Genomic DNA, 20,066 nt, shown 5'->3' with positions numbered 1-20,066 from the left:
AAATTGGACTAAGCTCAAAGGTGTTCTCTGGAACGTGCCAAATCCACCCACCGAAAGATATTTTGAGGCATTCCTTCCCCCCCCCCAACATTGTCTACTAACCTTTGGAACAGCTTCCCTCAGCACTGAGGTGTGGGTTTGTCAGAAGTGACCCAGCATGGACCTTTGGATAGGATCCAGTTCAGACCAGCCTTTCACTGTCCTAACTGAGTCACCAGCGTTTTATCACGTGTGTCATGTGAGTTAAACCCACACACCCTGAAGCCAGTAGGCCACACCAGCCCGTGCTGGATAGACAGACAGACAGACAGACAGGTCCGCACTGCTGCACACTGTGTCTAGAACCTCTGCCTTCGCCCTTGTCTTTTTCTAGTCCTTACACCTTCTTTTTTAATGTCAAGGTTTACTATTTGGAAATAATATACCACTTTGCCTCTCCTTCTCAGTTTCGTTACTTTGTCTTTACTGATTGGTCCCACCAGGACTTGAAGTGTTATTGTTTTCGTTTGTTGCTCAAGGATTTCATACATGGTATATTAATATGTTTTGATAAAATTTCCCCTCATTCCCTCCCTTCGAGTACTTCCCCTAACCCCATGCCAATAATTTATTTTTCTTTGCGGTGATGAAAACTGACAAAAGCCATCTTGGAGAAGAAAGGGTTTATTTAATATGGCTTATAAATAGATCATCGCTGAAGGAAGCCGGGACAGGAGCCTGAGGCAGGAACAGAAGTAGAAACCGGAAGGATATGGTTTACTGGCTTGCTGCCCTATGTCTTCTCAGTTTCTGTATGCAATCCAGAACCCACCCTGGGCACTGCTACAGTCAGAGCAAAGCAAAACCAGAATTTACCAGTACAAAAGGTCCAGGTACTGATCCATGATCTTCTGGGCTCTGGAGGGCTTGGGTAGCCTCACCTCTCCAACTCCAACACTTGAGCTTGTCCCATAGGCTCAAACTGGGCTCTATCTGGTATCTGCTGCTACTCCTGATGTTTATTCCAAAGCCCTGGCATCTCCAACATACTAGGGTCTCCATAGCAACCGAGGCTGCCCCATTCACCCATGCCTTCTCCTGGCCTTACACAGTGCCAAGCCTCAGCTGCTCTCCATGGCCCTTTCATGCCTTCAGAGCCAGTACCATCTGGGAGACTCTTACACATAACCAGGTTCTGCTTCCAGCTTAAGATGCAGCCTTGGTCATCCCCACTGGACCACAGCTTGTGTGTGTTGACCCTAAGGAAATAATTCCCAAAAGATTTTGCCTCCGTAATGCTGGTTTCTTGTTAATCACAGCCAGTTTTCCAGCCAGCCAACCAGAAACCACAGATAGATTCTCAAATCACATCTATCACACAAATGGCCCTGACTGATGAGTCTTTGCTTCCCTCTGAAACTTTACAAACCAGACCTCCGTCATCTGCATTTCTCTTAACACTCTTACCTTCCAAGCTCCCACCAAATGCACCAAACAGCCAATTAAGTTCTGAGCACTCAACGGCTTTTCCTGACTATGACCAATAACAACTTGTAACCAATCCCCTTTAAACGATAACAAACATCCACTTTTGGGAATGTGGGCATTGTTTTCTCTAGACTGCTTCTTGTTGTCTGGGATGCGGGCATCTTTGAGGTAATCTTGAAAAAAATCAGGGTAATTGTTAAGTCTTGGCTGGGGTAGTCTGTGGGGATGAACCATGTCAGCTAGCAGCCTCGAAGCTGTTCTGAATCTAGGTTCACCTGGGCCATCCATCTTTATTGGTGTCTGGTCCTCTTGCTCTGAAAAGACATAAACTTATAAAGGTAACATATACATACATACATACATACATACATACATACATACCTGCATTAATACAAATATAAACTGAGAATTGTACATAAGTCAGCCAAAGATTATTTTTTGTTTTATGTTTGAGCAGGTAAAATATGCATCATTTGGTAGTTTTTCTAGGTGTTTTCATTTTTTCTGTAACCAGGATTTTCAGGGGGTCTTCCCTGATCAAACCTGAACCATATCGACCTGGAATGAATTCACAGCCTCTCATTTCCTGTGGAAATAATAGCATGACTTCTCTCCCAAAATAACATATCTTTTGACTTCCATTTTGAAGTCACATAGGTTGGTTTAATCCAGCAGTTTTCATAATCCAGCCTGTTTTCCTTCATTAGCAATCAGAAAACCTGAAGACAACACAGCAACATACAGAGTCTAGACTCTCTGTGTATCCTTACATGGCTTGTTATATTTTTATTCCTCTTTTAAGGACTTTATTATTTTTAAGCTATTTTTTATTCTATGACTACTACCTGCAGCTGGTGCACAGTACCCAGAATGGCCACTGAGTCTGACATAACTAAGGCAGTTTTACCCCAGCTGGTAGTTTGGCACTGCAGCCCCTGTGGCTTAGGCCATCAAGATTCCCACTGTGATCACCAGTAGTTAAAGAAACAACATGGACGTCGCATCCTGTTGAAACCGAGGCCAATGCAGCATTCCTACACAGCACCTAAGGGACATTGCCAGCAGAACTTTTGTTACCGTGAAAAGCATCCTGTAAAGTTAGTTGGGGTAAGTGGCCTGCCACACATACCTGTACCAGTGTGGGGACATGAGCTGTAGGAGACAAATGAGATGGCATGATGCCTACAGAAGAGCACGGAAGCAGTAGCTATGAATCTCAAAGAAAAAGGTCACTAGTGAATTGCCTGGCAAAGAATTAACATGGATAATTTCAAGGAGGCTTGATGCAACTTGAAGACCATACAGACAGATTGATAAAAATATTAGGGCAGCTCATTGGATAGTGAGAAATTCAGCAAACATCACAAAACAGAAGCCAGATAGATATCTGGTGCAAAGAATACAAAGAGAGAGGAAGAGATTTAGACTGTCTTCAGTAATATGAGACACACTAGTGAGCAAACATTGCCATATGTCCCTGAAGAAAAGTAGGGAGGAAGGGACAACTAAAAACCCATTCCACAAGACAATTGCTGAAAATGTGTACACCTCTGTGAAGATGCGGGCATCCGTGTTCCACAGCCCAAAGGATTCCCACAAAGTCAGACAGGAAAGCACAAACCACCCACAAAGATAGATGGAGAGAACAGGATGAAGTTCTAAAGGTAGCAAAGAGAAAAACATCAAGCCGAGTGTAAAGGACTCCTCCATTAGAACGTCAGCAGGTGACACAGCGGATATCCTGAAGGCCAGGAAGAAACGGGGAAAAAAAAAACCCTGAAAGGAAAAACTCCCCACCAAGAACATCATACCCAATAAATATATCCTTTGGGGAGGAAGGAATGAAGACGGAACCAAGGCTTCCTAAGACAACATCTGAGAGAGCTAATCGCTCCTTGACTGGCCCTGTACAGGGTGCTTGTGGGAGTCAGTACTGGAATCCAAGAATGAAACCGCCCCTGAGGAGAAGGGAAACTGAGTGGCAGAGTACACGCAGAAAGCTTTGGGAAGGGTTCAAAGAGTTAGATCCCACCAATGCGGAGAGTTACCAGACCCCAAAGATAGACCAAGGGAGAGAGCATATATCGCAATCAGAAAAACTAAGAGAATAGTTGGAGTATGTCTGCCCTTACCATCAATAGCATTTACTATACATAAAGTAAATCCACCCTTTGATAGGTATAAGCTAGACCTGCAAATATGCTGCCTGTAAAGAACTCATTTTACCAGTAAAGACATCTGACAGGGGAAAAAAAATAGCAAAGATAAATATCATCAAACCTAAGTGGGGGTAACTGCTAAGTAAGGTAGATTTCAAATTAAAACTTTTTTTTTTAAAAAAAGACATAACAGTTGGGGGGAGGGTTGTCTGGGCAGTCTATGGGGCCTCTGGCAGTGGAACCAATATTTATTCCTAGTGCACAAATGGCTTTGGGAGCCCATTCCCTATGGAGGAATCCTCTCTCCTCTCAGCCTAGATACATGGGGGAGGGCTCAGGCCCTGCCTCAAATGATGATCTTCCATGGGAGGCCTCACCCTCCCTGAGGAGTGGATGGGGGTGGGGTGGGAGTTTGGTGGGGTCAGGGGGGAACAGGAGAGAGAAGGAACTGGGATTGGTATGTAACATAAGGTTGTTTTTTAATTTAAATAAAAATTAATTAAAAAAGAAAATAGAATGGGTTCAGCTGGGGTAGAAAGGGAATAAGGAGGTGTAGAGGTTATGATATTACAAAATAAAGTATGTACATGTATGAAAATGTCACAATAAAATCCATTATTCTATTTTATCTACTTTTAAAAAAAACACAAGGTCATCACGTTATGATAAACAATTCAGTCGCCAAGAGGAAGTAACAGTATGAATGTGTGTACTCCCAGCTCTGGCATAACCAATTTTAAAGCAGACATTATTACGTATAAAAGGAGAGTTTGACTTTCTGTGCCTGTCTTACATCACACACTGGAAAGTTCCCCAGCTCAGGTCAAATTTTTGTTTGTTTGTTTGCTTGCTTGCTTTTGTGAGCTCTTGTTGGAACTCAGTGTGTAGCTCAGGCTGGCTTTGAACTCATGCAGTTCTGAGATGAGATATAGGCATGCGCTATCATTTCTTACTAAACACTGTCTCTCAGAAAGACATTCTTGCAACACGGAGTGCGGGTGAGTAGGACAATACCAGGAGTCCCGGTGCGAAAGGTCTGGAGACGCTCAGCTTCTCATGCTACAGGCAGGGAAACCGAGGCCCGCGTGACTTTTTAATGTGTCCAGAGATAGCAGTGAAGACCCGAAATCATCCCTTCTCATGTCGATGCCTTTGCATTTGCTACCAGGTGACTCATTTATTTCTAGATATACTGCGTGCTGACAATAAGACAAAAGCCAGTAAAAGTTTTCGAGAAATTCCACTGACGTTAGGTATCCGTGTTTTGAAAGAATGTTTTATATATCATGCACTAGAATCTCCTTTTTAAACCACTTAGGATGTTTTATAACATGGAAAATGTCCAAACCATTGTTTCAGAGAGCTCATTCATATTTGGGTGGATCATGTAAAAACACCAACTGGCCGAGAAACTACGTGGATTGTTTGCTTAACTCTCATTACATCAGTGGGACAGATATCTGCAGTACTTGATTTTTCTAAGATTTAAGGAAAAAAAATCAGTAATAGTCCTGTTTCAGAAACACTCAACAAGCTTTTAGGGGAATGCTATTCTATTTTTTATTCCAAGCTTTCTGGTTTGTGTTAAGATGATTCATAGGCTATTAGAGCTGAAATACAGTCAAGTTTCTCTAGCCTAGTTCATTCTGCAGATGGAAAAGAGTCAGAATCAGAGAGTATATATATGCTATATATATATGCTGCCCCAACTCAGGCTCCAGTCTCTAGACTGATGTCTTTGCCTTGACTTTGTAACCCTGTGTTCTAACGCTGGGTTCCAGACTTGTTCTTGACCATTTACTGTGGTAAAATACACGAGGATCTACCATTTTAATAAGTTTTTAATGGACACTACATTACCGCTGAAGGTCTTAGGACCTCTCAGTCTGCGCGACGCGAACCCTCCCCACTGAGCAGCTCCTTCCCCCTCTCTCCCTAGCTCCCAGAAAGCACTGCTTTGCTGTGTATCTATGGACTTACCTGATTCTGGTAACTTCTGTGCTGGGATCATGCAGAGTTTTATGCCTGTGTGACAGAGTTATCTACTTAATGTTGCCTGGGTTCATCTTGTCATGGCGAGTGACAGGGCGTCCTTAGGAATGGCTGGATGGTGCTCTGTTGTGTGCACATACGGCAGCTTCTCTATCCTTTCGTCCACGGAAGTCGTTTGTGCTTTTTTGGCATCTAGAAAGAGTACTTAGGTTGGACATTACATAGCGCCATAACTACCCCTTCTAGGGTTTATTCTCAGTATTTGGGGACAAATATTCAAGAGTAGAATTATTAATGCAATTTTTAGTTTTTGAGAAACTGCCGTAATGCATTTCACAGCCACTATGTGTCTGCACTGCCATCAATAGGGCACACTTGTTGGAATGACTCCGCATGCTTGCTGACAATTGCTATTTCTGGCGTAATCCTTTTTGTTGGGTGTGGGTATTTGCTGTTTGATTATTTGTTTTGCTTTTGTAATGGCTGTCCACACTTGTGTCTCTGCCTCATTGTGGTTTTGAGTCACACTTTGCTACTGATTACAGATAAATGGCCATCTCTTCACGCATCTTTTGCGTATCTTGTGTGCAGGAATGTTATCCAAGCCTGTTCAGTTTTTAAGTGGGGTTATTTAGTTCTTGTTTCTTGATAGTGGTTTCTAGAAGTTCTCTCTTTCTTTTTAGATTTTCTTTATTTTATGTATATGGGTGTTTTACCTGCATGCTTGTCTGTGTACTGGTCAGAAGAAGGCATCAGATCTCTTGGAGTTACAGACAGTTGTGAGCTATCATCCGGGTGCTGGGAACTGAACCTGGGTCCTCTGGAAGACCAGCCAATGCTCTTAACCACAGAGCCATCTCTCCAGCCCCCTTTATAGGAATTCTTGATATATTATAGAGACTAATCATGAGCCAGATACTTGTTTTGCAAATATTTTCTCATATTTTTGCAGCTTCTTTTTATTCTGTTGATTTTTTCCCCCTTTGCTGTAAAGACACAATTTATGGGTTTGGTGAGATGCCTGGCTCAAGGGTTGGAGGCGCTTGCTGCCAAGACTGACGCCCTCAGCTTAATGCCCAGGACCTGCCTGGTAGAGAAAATGGTAGATATCCAGTTTTTCCAGCATTTGTTGAGAGAATCCATTATCGCCCCCCACATCAAAGGCCACATGCTTCCATTTGGATCAGTTTCTGAAGGTTTCTTTATCTGAGCCATGGCCCCTTGTTTTTTGTTTGTTTGGTTTTTTTTTTTTTTTCCCACTTATGTCTTAACTCGTATTGGAGTTGTGTATGTGAAAGCCCAGCCACCCTCACAATGTGTGTGGACTGACTTTGTGTGGCTTGGCAGGATTCTGAAGCCTTGAGATGGCGACTGCTCTGGACCTGCCCTGTGTGTATGCATTTTTATTTATTTGTGTGTTTTTTTTTTTTTAACAATCAGCCAGCTGTGTAGGAACTTTGCCTCTCTTGCTTTACTGCAGCTGGCCACTCTGCCTTTTCTAGCCTCTGTAACCGAAGAGACACCCAGAGTATACTTACTCCTCATCAGTACTCATAAGTACTCTGCTGCAGTCCCCAAGGCAGTCACGAAGAGAATCAGAGTTCACAGAACTTCTGCCTCAAGGAAACACTCAGGTCCCACAGCACGCTGAACTGAGCCAGAGGAAGCTGCTTCCTTCTCTCTTGCACCCAGGGTTTAGATTATGCCAGTTCATGTTCCACTCCAACTGAGATTTAAAAACAAACAAACAAGCAAACAAAAACTTATTTCCTCGGCTCTTCAAAAATTTAGAATGTTGGAAGCATACTTCACTGTTTAACTAAGGGAATTGTTTTGTGATCCGGAATGTTCTCTCCTGGTAAAACACCCATACACATAAAATAAAGAAAATCTAAAAGGAGAAAAACAAGAACTAAATAGCCCCAATTAAAAACTGAACAGCAGGCTTGGATAATATTCCTGGTGCAAAAGAGACACAGGGCAGGCCATCACTACAGAGGCCTTTCCTACGACCCTGCGATGACCAGAACATAGGATCTCTTCTGCTCCTGTGCATAATTGCTTTTTCAAGAATATTGTCAGAATTGAGGTTAAGAACATAACTTACTGATAGCATGCTAGCCTAGACTGTGTAAGTCCTTGTTCAATTCCAAGCACTACCAAAAAACAAAAACAAACCACCAGGCCAAACGGGAAGGCTTTCACAGTAAAAGCAGAATCGGAAGAGTTGGCTTCAGGGAATAAAATTTCAGTGTATAACTTTTTTTTTAAAATCGGTAATTCTCTAGAGATTCCACTTATATTTCTGTGCAGTTCTGTAGTATAGGACAGTCAGAGCATTTGCCCATTGAAGGATGTCAGGTTGCTTTCCGTTTTCAGCAACTACGGATGGAATTGCTCTACTAATCCATATGCAGATCTGTGTGTGATGTAAGCTCTCATTTGCATGCCAGGCACCCAGGAGTACACGAGATTGGCTGTTAGTGACAGGTTTAATTTCATAGGAACTGCCAGCCTGCTTTCTGGAGCACCATCATGCTTTCCTAATGTATGGGTGCCTGGTCTCTTTGCATGCTCCCCAACATTCGGTATCAGTTTAGCCAGGGTGTTTCCATATCATGCAGCCATTTCAGAAGCTTTCAGTAGCTTTGCAGGGTCATCCCGTTGTGGTGTTAGGTTTGCACTTTGCTAAGGGCCAGGGATGCTGACGTTTGATGATACAAAGAATCTTCCCATGTGCTCACTTGACAGCCGTATGTCCTCTTCGGTGAACTGTGTTCTCTGCTCGTTTTCTAATTGAATTCCTTATAGGCCACCGATACTGATTGTGGCAGGGGTGAGGGAGTGGTCTGGAGTTTGCAAGTATCACCTCCTGATCTACAGTTTATATCTTTACCCTCCCTCTCCGTAGGTTCTTTTTTTGCACAGGAAAAATTACTCCTAACAAATTCTATTAGGTTTTCTTCTTGTGGCTGTGTTGTAGCAGCAAACTTCTTAGATGTAGGTGTACAGAGTCTTACAACTCTCTCCTCTAATTTTACATGTGACTTTGAGGTCCATTTCAGATACCTTTTGCTCAGATTGCGACTCCTTGTCCTGCCTTTGCCCGAGGCAGTCCATCTGTGCGTTTGCTGTGCTGACTTTGGCTTGCACTTCGTGGCTTTAGTCTGGCCTCTCAGTTACTTTGACCTGTGTGTTCGTCGCTTTGCTAAAACCCGTTTTGGTCAGTGTGGATCCTTTCAGTGGGATCAACTGGCCTCTCACTTTATTCTTTTTACAAATTATTTCAGGTACACTGATCCTTTGTTTTTCCAAATAAATGTTAAACTCTTATTTTTTTTTTTCTAGCTACAAATTAATACTGCTGGGAATTATCTAGGCGTTGTGTTAAACCTGTGCACTATTTTGGGGCACAGCAACATCTGGTTTGTTGGCTGTTTCTCCTCTCTGGCCGGCATTTGATGCAGTTATGTTTCTTTACATGTTCCAGATGTGATGTTGAAAACTGGATGTTTTAGGTAACGTAAGCTGTCTGGATAGATTCCTCCCTTCTCCTGGGCTCATTTTTGTTGCTGTTTGTTTGTCCATTTAATTGACTTGGCTGGGCTGTTTCTGTGAAGCCTGTTTCTCTTACAGCTTGAAGCCTGTAACGTTGTTTCTCTGAGGGTGCATTCCTGAGTGTGTCACCTGGGATGACAGCGGATTTATTAGACTCTTTAGCTGTGTCTTTTTCTGGTTTTTGTTAGACTTTCTGCCTCTGCTAGTGTCTAACACAGCTGTTTGGTGCTGTAAGTTGCTGATGGGATACTGTGTGTGTGTGTGTGTGTGAGTGAGTGTGTGTGTGTGTGTGTGTGTGTGTTTATGGCTTGTGTGTTTGTCTGTGGTGTTCTTGAGATGATCCAATTAAAATTGAGAACATTTGTGACAGTTTTTGAGGTCAATTTTTGAGATTTGTTCTCACCCCAAAGGGACTCTTTTTTTTTTTATTGAAAATAATTTTCAATAATGTATTTGGTCATTTCCCCCTCTCCCTTCCCACCTCCTTACCAGCTCCTAAAAAAATAAAAAATAGAAGTCCCAAAAAACACACACATAAACCCCCTACAAAATATGCAAGCAAAAGACCAATAAGGCAATAATAATAATAATAATAATAATAATAATAATAATAATAATAATAAACATAAGCCCAAACAATGGATAATATACCCAGAGCACCTCCATTGTGGGTGGTGAGCATTGCCGTTGCCAGTAGGTACCAGTTGCAGATGGCCTCTTGATTATGAATGGGAAGCCATGTTTGCTTCCCCTGCTCCATGATAGAGCTCTGGCTTGACCCTATATGTGATGTGAGTGTTCCCGGGCGCTACCACCGTCCCCGTGTGCCGGGAAGACACTGGTTCCTTCAAGTCATCCACAACCTCTGGCTTAGAAATATCCCATCCCCTCTTCTGCATATTTCCATGGCCCTTGAGGGGAGGTTTTGACGAAGACATCCCATTCAGGACTGAGTGCTCTCTGCACACTGTCCAGTGTGGGTCTCAGTCCCGAAGGGACCACTTTTAATTCTGTGTTCTTATGGTTCTTTCTGATAAGCCAGGTGATAGTGGGTTAGCTCTCAGAGACCACCACACTTCCACGAACTGCTTATAACAAAAGCTCAGTGTTTTCAGGGTGCCCATGGGCTTGAGTTTTCTCACATCCTGTAGCAAGTAAAGTCCCTTTGTTTTGGAGAGTGTTGGTACCGTCCCCTCTTACGAACTGCTCTGTCCTTGGACACAGGGATGGAGCCACTGCCCTGCGGTGGCAGTTGGATATAGTGGCTCACTCCTCTGGGTATGGCAGTCCTGTCTCAAGATCAAGTTTCCAGGCACAGAAGGTAGTTAGTCTCTGATACTTGTGTTTTCTGTGTTCTGATGTGGAACTTCCCCCTCTATGAGGAAGTAAGTGCTGATGCTCAAGACTTCTCAGCCTGCCCTGCCTGTATACACTACTACTTTATGGGTTACAGCTGTGTGGAGGGAATCTGCCAACATCTTGGCTCCGTAAACCAGGAATTTGGCTTCTACAGCTCGGAGCCGGGATAAATGAGAAATCCTGGTAGTCTGCACCTTCCAGGGGATGATATTATGCTATACTCCTTTCTGGAATGCTGAGGAGCAAGAGAACCACATTATCTTAGCCATCTTAGGTTGGAGAAAGCAGAGCACTTTGTGGTCCAAAGGCTGAAAGAAGAGAGACACTGGCTAAGGTTTAGAATGGTTGCAAGTGTGAATCTTCTGCTGTTCTCATCCTGGACTTGACGCACATCTGCAACAGAATATATAGGAAATGTCATCCGGAGAATGAATCCCACCTGAACTCCCAGGGTTGTCCACGGAGTTTATGTTGCCATGGATGGTTGAATCCCATTGGCTGTGAAGCTGATATTACCTTAAGCCTTTGGAGGTGAGGCTAATCAAAACCCCAGCTTTCTAATCACATTCCTGGTGTTTCTGACAGGATGTCCCTGAACCCCCAGCCCCCTCCTTCACCCTCCGCTATCTAGAGGCCCACCATTAGCTGTCTGAGTAGCATAAACTCCTGTGTGCTCCATCACACTTACCAGGAATATCAAAGACACTCTTTCCACTTACGAAGTTTGAGGGGGCTTTACAAGTTGCTTCCCAGGAACTGAGAGCAAAGGCTATCCAAGTTATTTATTTCAGAAGGAAATTGGTTTCGTTTGCCTGGGTTCCTCAGGGTAGTGTTGGGGAATATTATTTTCAGGTGTGAGGCTTTTGTTTATGCTGCATTTGTTTAACTCTGTGAAGCTGTGCTACTGTACCTGTCTAAAACACCTGGTGGTCTAATAAAGAGCTGAACGGCCAATAGCAAGGCAGGAGAAAGGATAGGCGGGGCTGGCAGGCGGAGAGGATAAAGAGAAGGAGAAGAGAGGAGCAAAGAGAGAAAAAGGAGAGGATGTCAGGGGTCAGCCACCCAGCCACCCAGCCACTCAGCCACACAGCCACGCAGCCACCCAGCCACGCAGCCACGCAGTAATCCACAGAGTAAGAGTAAGATTTACAGAATTAAGAGAGCAGGTAAAACCCAGAGGCAAAACGTAAACGAGATAGTTTAAGATAAGAAACACTGGCTAGAAACAAGTCAAGCTAAGGATGGGCTTTTGTAAGAAATAATAAGACTCTGTGTGTGAGTTATTTGGGAGCTGGATGGCAGGCCCTCCCCCCAAAAAAGAGAAAAACATCTTACTACAGGATAGTTTTCAGACTGTTGGGTTTGTATTTGTTATGGTTGTTTGGAATGGATGCATCCATCTTCTTAGCTTGTCCTTTAGAAGCAGATTCTCCCACTTTGTTTTAATTAATGCTGACATAGTTTATCTATTTTCCTTATTTTTTTTATTTTTAACTTACCTATATTGGCATGAGCTTCTTGTGGATAAGCATACAATTAGTGCACCCTATTCTCAAACTTAAAATGCCAATCTCCTTTTAATTGGCATATGTAGATAATTAATATTTAATGTCACTAGTATATATCAAACCTTATTTTGTTTTCTGGGGTTTTTTCCCCATTGGAGAGAACTTTTTAATTCTTATGAAACCAGCCATAATTGCAGTCAATATTAGAAGAAGGGAATGCTTACATATTTTATCATTATGGGAAAATAGTGGAAAGTTTCAGAAATATCTTCATCCAAAGATTATGTGGGGCTAAAGAGATTTGTGATGGCTTTGGAACAAGTTGATATATCCAAGGTACCCATATGTAGGAAGAGATGTTGTGAACACTTGATGATCTGGTTTGTAAATCTGTAGCCTCCTTGGTAAGAAGTGGGTAGTCCTAATGTGCAGAAGGGAATTCCATATACTTCCATAGGTATTTCTTTAGGTAAGATGCCTGCATGGTTACTAGAATTTAGAATACTCTTGGAATTTATGGGACCTCTTTTTTTTTAATTTATTTTTTATTTTACATATGGATCCCAGTTCCCTCCTCCTCCCTCCATTCCTCCCTCCCTCTTACCCTCTCTGCCCCCTCCCATGCACCCTGACCACCCTCCCCTCCCATCTCCTAACCCCAATTCTACATGTAGAGCAATGCCATCCAGGTGGGGTCATGTAGATCTGACAGGTCATTTGAAGTAGGGACTAGGACTTCTCTCCTGTCTCTAGGTTAAGGCAGTTATCCCTCCATAGGGGATATGTTCGCAAAGTCCTTTTGTGCACCAGGGATACATCCTGGCTCCACTGTCTGAGGTCCCTTAGACTGCTCAGTCCTTCTGGCTGAGATCCATATTCAGGGGGGCTTAGTCAGTCCCATGCTGGATTCCCAGCTGTCAGTCTGGGGGCCGTTAGCTCCTCCTTGTTCAGGTCAGTTATCTCTATGTGTTTCTGCAACCTGGTCTTGTCCTCGCCCTCTGCATCTGGATTCTAGTTCGACTCAGTGTTTAGGTATGGGTGTTTGCTTCTGTTTCCAACAGGTATTAGATGAGGGCTCCATGATGGTGGATAAGCTAGTTGTTGATCTCACTATCTGGGAAGGGCATTTATGGTAGCCTTTCCACGGTTGCTCAAATTGTTGGCAGCAGTCTTGTAGGTCTCTAGACCTTTCTTTAGGTTCAGTTTTCTCTTCAAAGCAATAATGGCTCCCTCCTTTATGCTCTCTCTTTCTCTCTCTCTCTCTCTCTTTCTCTCTCTCTCTCTCTCTCTCTCTCCCTCTCTCTCTCTCTCTTTCTTTCTCTCTCTCTCTCTCTCTCTCCTATCTTCTATTCCTACCCTGACTCAATCTTCCTAGTCGCATGTGCTTTCCTCTCCTCCCCTTCTCTTTCTCCTAGTTCTCCCTCCAATCCCTCCCGTGTCCCCTCCAATCAGACTCTTTCTACTCAGTTGTTTTCTATATAGTGTGCGCTGTACAAGTATATAAACACTGACAAGATGCTTCTGTCTATCAAGTGCTACTTGTATGTATATGTATTTTCAAGGATGACCATTTAGTGCCGGACAGCCAATCAAGGGGCCTCATTCCCAGAGAAGATGAACTCTCCTGCTCTCAGCCTCCCTTGTTCAGCTGTAGTTTTCTGCCTAGGGGTAGCCCCATGGGACCCACCTCCTTCCACACCTAGCATGCCTGTTGGGTTGTTGAGTGCAGGTCTTGTTTAGAGCTCCACGTTGTTGTGGTATCATGAGTAAAGCTTCCCTGTCACTCTGGAAGACACAGTCTCATAGTAGATTTCTTAGTCCCCCGGTTCTTAAAAAAAAAAAACCTTAAGCTTCTTGTTAAGCAGCATCCTGAGCCTTAGGAGCAGGAGATGTGCTGTGGACGTATTCCTTAGGTGCGCATCCTGTGTTCAGTTGTTCTCTGCACTATGAACAGGTCTGTTTTCTGTAATGGCCTCTCTCTGTTACAAAGAGAAGGTTCTTTGATGACAGGTGAGAGCATGCTTATCTGCGGGTATAGGGTAAGTTTTAGCGAGCAGTTAAGAAATAGGGTCTAATAAAGTGGTGATAGTAAGTTCTCTTCTGAGATCCATGACCTCGCTAACCGCAGGATTGTTGTCCAGGTTTCTAGTAGCAGGGTGTTCCCCTCCTATTGAGTGAACCCCAAGTCCAATTAGAGAGCTGTTGGTCACCACCAATGAGCGCCACTAATGCACCCTTAGGGATGCCTCGTCATGCTGGTCATTGTTGTGGCTCCTAGGGTCACAGCTGGGTAGGACTGTTGATTGCTTCCCTCCCTTGGAACCTTGCATGGCACCTTCAGGGAGGAGGCTTTCAGATCAGACTTAATTTGTATCCTCCCAAGTCCTGTGTCAAAAATGTACAATGTCTTCAACCTCTGGGAGGCAACCAAGGGTAACAGCGAAAGCCTATAACATTTTGGAAAAATCTTGGACTCCCCCACCAACAACTAGAAAGGGAATCTTTTATGCCTGGTACTGGGGTTTCTGTTAGTCTTTGGCTCTCTGAGTGGAGAGCATTGTCTACCCAAGTGATAGAACTTGTTTTGTGGTGTGTATGTGTGTGTGTTCATACACTTCTATATATTATATGTAATTTTAATTAAATAAAAATAATTGGCTTTTCAAACATTCCTAGTGTTATTTCCCCTTCCCTTCATCGATTCCCTCTTCCCAGGTTAAAGCCCCCGCCTTTGTTTTCCCCATTTCCTTCTTCCGATCACTTCGGGATCCATTAGTAAGGAAATGAAGGCTTCCTGAGTGTGATACTGCAGTAGTCTAATAATAGGGGTGGCTAATAAATAACCAGAAGGTGAGCAGCATATACACCGTAGATGAAGTAACAATCCATGAAGATGCATTCTTTTCTTCCTCTACTCAGCTGTTGAACTTGTCCATTGTACTTTCAATTTTGTTATAACTTTTAAAAGTTCCATTTGGTTCTTTCAGTCTGTGTGTTCTGTCTGTCCATCTGTCTGTCTCTCTCTCTGCCTCTCTTCTGCTCTCTGCCTTTCTCCTCTCTCTTCTTCCTTCCCCTCTCCTTCTCCCTCCCTTCCCTCCCTCCCCCTCCCTCCCCCTCCCCCTCCTTCCTCTCCCCATCCCCCTCCCCTCCCTCCCCCCTCCCTCAGGCTGGCCTTTAGCTTGATATGTCCCTTCCACCTCTGTCTCATAAGTAAGTGCTGGGATTGCAGGCTTGTGCCACCAGCCTGCCTGTCTCTTCCCTCCTTTGTTCAGACCTTCGTGTTTGCTGAGGCTCCCTGTTTATTATGCCTTTTTACATTTTTTTGTTAGATTATTCTATAAATCCCTCTCATATCGTTGGCTTCTTTGGTTTTACTTTTTCACTCAATTTGATATTTTGTAGTTGTGCTTTTGACTAGTGTTTTTTTTTTGTTTGTTTGTTTTTGTTTTTAATCTAGGTACTATAAATCCTAACGTTGCTGCTTAGTTACCTTTCTGTTGCTGTGAAGAGGCACCATGACCATGGCAATTTATAGAAGGAAGAGTTTGTTGGGGCCTACAGTTTGAGAGGGTGTGCCCAGGGCCAACATGACAGGGAGCATGGGAGCAGGCAGGCATGAGACCAGGAGCAGTAGTTGAGAGCTTACATCTGATCCCAAATATAGGGCAAAGAGAGAGAGGGGAGGGAGAGAGAGGGAGAGAGAGAGGGAGGGAGAGAGACAGAGAGGGAGAGAGGGAGGGAGGGAGGGAGAGAGAGACAGAGAGAGATAGAGAGACAGAGAGAGACAGAAAGACAGAGAGAGACAGAGAGACAGAGAGAGACACAGAGAGATCGAGATCTCACTGTGAATGTCATGAGCTATTAAAACTGCAAATCAAACCCCACCCCCAATGACACACCTCTTCCAAGAAGGCCACACCTCCTAACCTTCCCAAACAGTTCTGCCAACTGGGGCCGGGGGCGTTCTCATTCAAACCACTACATTCTGAGTTTGCCCAATAACACTTTTCTCAACTTTAATATAGGAAAACGATAAGCCCTATCTCGGGGTGGTTGTGGGAATTAAGTAACGCGAGTGAAATACTAGAACAGTGCCAGCATTAGATCAGCGGTGTAGCTGTGCACGGTGGTTACAATTCAGAAAGTCCCACAGTGGGGATATCAAAGTCAAGACCAGGAACAAAAGCTAGCTGGTGGGAGAGTGCATTCAGGGCCTCTTAAAATAAAGGGTGGATTAACAAGCCTCGGCAGGCAAATGGGATGTTTAGTTGAAGTCCACAAGCAAAACTGAGTTCAGAGAAGGCACAGATCCAGGGTAGTTACATGAAGAAAAGCTTATCCAAAATAGCAAGGGACATTTGAATACTGCACAATGGCAAGGACTGTTTAGAACAACAGGACTCTGTTTTGGCAGAAGTGTGTTTAGTTTATCCCAATAGAAATGTAAGCAGAGTCTTCTTGGAAACCTAAATGACAAGTTCAAGATCCTTAAATGTACATATCTTAAACTGCTATTTCATTATATTTAAGTCATTATATTATTGAAAGGCAACTTAATTTTGCAGCATGAAAAACTGAATTTTGGTTGATCTATATAGTTCCCAATGTTCAAGTTGAGAACACTCAGAAGTTGACTACCAGTTATATAAAGTCACATGTCGAAGTCCCCCCTTTTTGGTGGACTCTGGACTTCTTTATCTGCACAGGAGACTCCGTTTAGACCTTGCTGTGTAGCAGGGTACTACTGCTCCATTGGAGCACTTGTCCTGAGATGATGCTGTGGGGATTGGCACCATCTTTATTGCTCTATTGTTTTGCTCTTGGAGAACAGCCTTGTGGTAACAGTATGGAAGCCAGGGGCAATAATATAACACCTATAATCCCAGTGTCCAATGGGGTAAAGGCAGGTTTGCTGACCCTTGGGGCCAGCCAGGGATACATAAAGGGTTGCTATCTAAAAGCAAAATTAAGAAATCTTCAATCTGGAGTAATGACACTAACTTTCTTGATTTTTTTTTCTCTTTTTATTTTTAATTTATTTATTTTTATTAATTCTTTGAGAAGTTATACAATGTTGTTTAGGTTGTATTCATTTCTCTTTTGATTCCTCCAAAATTCACTTCCCTATACCGTACCTTCCTTGTTTCTTGACTTACTAAACTTGACTTCCTTGTTTCTTGACTTATTATAAGTTATAATTTATGGTTATAAAACTTAAATTATTTAAATAAGAATTACATGTAGTGTCCATGTAGATAGTGAAAAAGATGGAGGAATAGTAACATTTCACTTACCAAGTTGGAAAATATTTTTATAATTTTAACTGAAGTATGATAAACTGCACGTGACATGTATACTTTGATCCCTTTTGACATGTTTATAAGCCTGTGAAGTGAACGCTTCTACCTCCCTCAAAGTTTCCTCATGCCCTTTTGTAGTCAGCCACCCTTGCCAGCTCCGTTCCCAGGCAACCACTGACCTGCCCTCTGTCACTGTTAATAAATGGCAACGTTGTTCAAGTTTAATCTCCAGTCCCGAATAGGAAATAAGACACTTTCAAATATTTCTGTGGGAATGTGAAATTAGTACAATTTATTTGGAGGGTACTTCACTGATGTAAGAAAAAAAATGTAAAAATGCATATCCCTTGAGTTAGAGTTCTGCTTCTACTTAAAGGAAACAAATGTTCATGTGAACAAGGATTTAACTAAAGAACGTTCATCACTGTGTTTATAGTTGTCAAAGTTAGAAAGAAATCCAATGTGCAGTATTGTATTTTTAAAATGTGGTACTGGGGTTAAACCCAGACATGTCTGTGTACTGGGAAGAACCTTACCACCAAGCTGTTTCCCTATCCCAATCCTGGAACTGCTTTAAAAACAACAGTTCATAGAACCAAAACGCCATGCTTTTTAAAATTAAAACAGAAGTGTTATCTTATAAACAACAAGATTCATGTAATATTCTTGGACTCCGATTTCTCTTGAAGTTATGGCAAGTAGAAAGTATGTAGATGAAAAGGACTAAAACCATCTTTAGAGCAACCTGCTTGTCTTCTGCTGGCTCTGGAGACTTTGCTATATTTTCTCCGGTTCCTTTTGTCTTCACATTTTTAAATCAGAACTTCTTCAGAATTAAGAAAACAAAACAAAACAAAAACAAACAAACAAAAAACCAACACTTGTTATAGAATAGAACTTGAAAAGTAACACAAAGGTATAAAAGCCCTATAAAATTGAGTTTTGTTGTGTGAATGCACAAAGCTTTGGTGTGCTTTTTCACGCAGGATACAGGGATGCTGCTGTTGCCCTAGCAAAGTGGTGAGAACTGGGTAGTCACCCGATGAAGGTTTTTAGCAGCACACTCTCCAGGCCCTTCCCGTGTCCACGCTGTCCATCCGCCTTAGTTTTCTCCTCACTCTTCTACTTAGTGGGACACATAACTACATTTGTATGATCTATTTTAGTTTTCTTGACCTAACAAACTGTCAATAACTTCAAGTCAGACTGTATTATTGGCACAATGGCCAGAACACACTAATCAGAGTTGAAGTTAGGAGCATGTGTACGTGTGCATATAGCCATCGGCCTGGACAATCACAAAGTGTATCTGGAGTGTAGGCTGTTGATAAAGAATTGGTAGGCTGGAATGGAGCAATAAGGAGTCAGAAGGGCTTCCTGTGCAATCTGAAGAAGTTTCGACACTATAATGTCTGTGATGGGAAACCAGTGCATGATGGGTGTAAGAGGATCTAGCCTTGGGAAGATAGTAGTCTACCCCTGGGCCCTTCTTATCTCCACAAATATGCCAACTTTCAATTGTACATGCACTTATTCTGTTGATGAGAAATCTAGCCACTAGTCAAGACAGCCATGTGGTACCAGTTATACCAAAAGTGGTAGAAAAAAAATTTAAATATCTTTGTGCTACATTTCTAGCCCGTGGCATTGTTCTTATGGTTGAGGCAACCCCTCTGCCAGCTCCCAGATTCTCCCTAAGAAGGAAAAAGATGCATCATGCGCCTGGCTTTTTGGTGATGCCCGTGCCCATGCAGCAGCTGCTCAGAGGCTCACTCAGACGTTTAGCCTGTCTAAGAATGCTAATGGATGTGGAATACTCGGCCACCTGGGGCCATGGAGAAGAGAGAAAGGTGAAGGTTGTAAGAGCCACTTCTCCTGACCAAACCCAGAGCTAACAGCTGGAAAGCTCTCATGTCTGGAGAGAGAGCTCAGTGGTTTAAAGCATTTAACGAATGCTCTTATGGAAGACCTGAGTTAGGATCCCAGCACCCACATCCAGCGGCTCACAAGTGTCTGCAACTGCAGTTCTAGGAATCCCACACCATCTCTGGTCTCCTCCCACATTCATACGTTATAATTTAAAATAAAAGTAAAAGGAGTTCACTATTCAGCGGTGGCAGCGGTGGCCCCCTGGGGCCTCACAAGCAGCTCTGAGGCTGGTACAGGCAAGGAAGCTTCTTTTGCAGTGATATCAGTGACCGAGACTCATAATCGAGACAGACATTGGTGGCTTTTGTGAACTCCCTCCTGTCCGGAAACAGTCTAGACAGAAAACCACTGAAGGAGTCTTTAAACATTGTGATGGGGTTTAGAAGTAGCTCTTCACAGTTGAGGCCTCGGGTGTCTTTAAGGGGCTGGCCACTGGAAGATTGACCGTGCTCCAGTGAATATATATGGGCAACACAAATTGGACTTGTGTAATTTTTCTTTTTGGGGGGAGGGGACATGGGTGGGTGGGTGGACCTGGAAGGAACAGGAAGAAGTTTGATGGGTGCATTGTGTAAAATTCCTAAATATTCAATGAATTAATAAATGTTGGGGGGGGAGTAAAATCTTGAAAAAATAAAAGCTTCAGTGCCCAGAGTTGTCTGTGGGATGGCCATATAGGCCACTGGATACTTAGGTTTGTGTCTCTAAAAATGATACTTGGACTGAGGCTGCCTTTTATTTGGGCAATTAGTGTGCATTTGGGGATGTTTCCTCTCTTGTATGAGTGCACGTTC

General features: G+C 43.1%; 1 protein-coding gene across 7 annotated transcripts in view; it reads left to right on the top strand.

Annotated features, from left to right (window-relative positions):
- Stau2 (staufen double-stranded RNA binding protein 2) overlaps positions 1-20,066 on the top strand; it is a 204,075-nt gene that overhangs the window by 84,741 nt on the left and 99,268 nt on the right. The gene's annotated exons all lie outside the window — the stretch shown is intronic.

This window comes from Phodopus roborovskii, unplaced genomic scaffold, assembly GCF_943737965.1.
Source record: "Phodopus roborovskii unplaced genomic scaffold, PHOROB, whole genome shotgun sequence".
Taxonomy (NCBI): Eukaryota; Metazoa; Chordata; class Mammalia; order Rodentia; family Cricetidae; genus Phodopus; species Phodopus roborovskii.
This window is presented reverse-complemented; position numbering and strand designations above follow the sequence as displayed.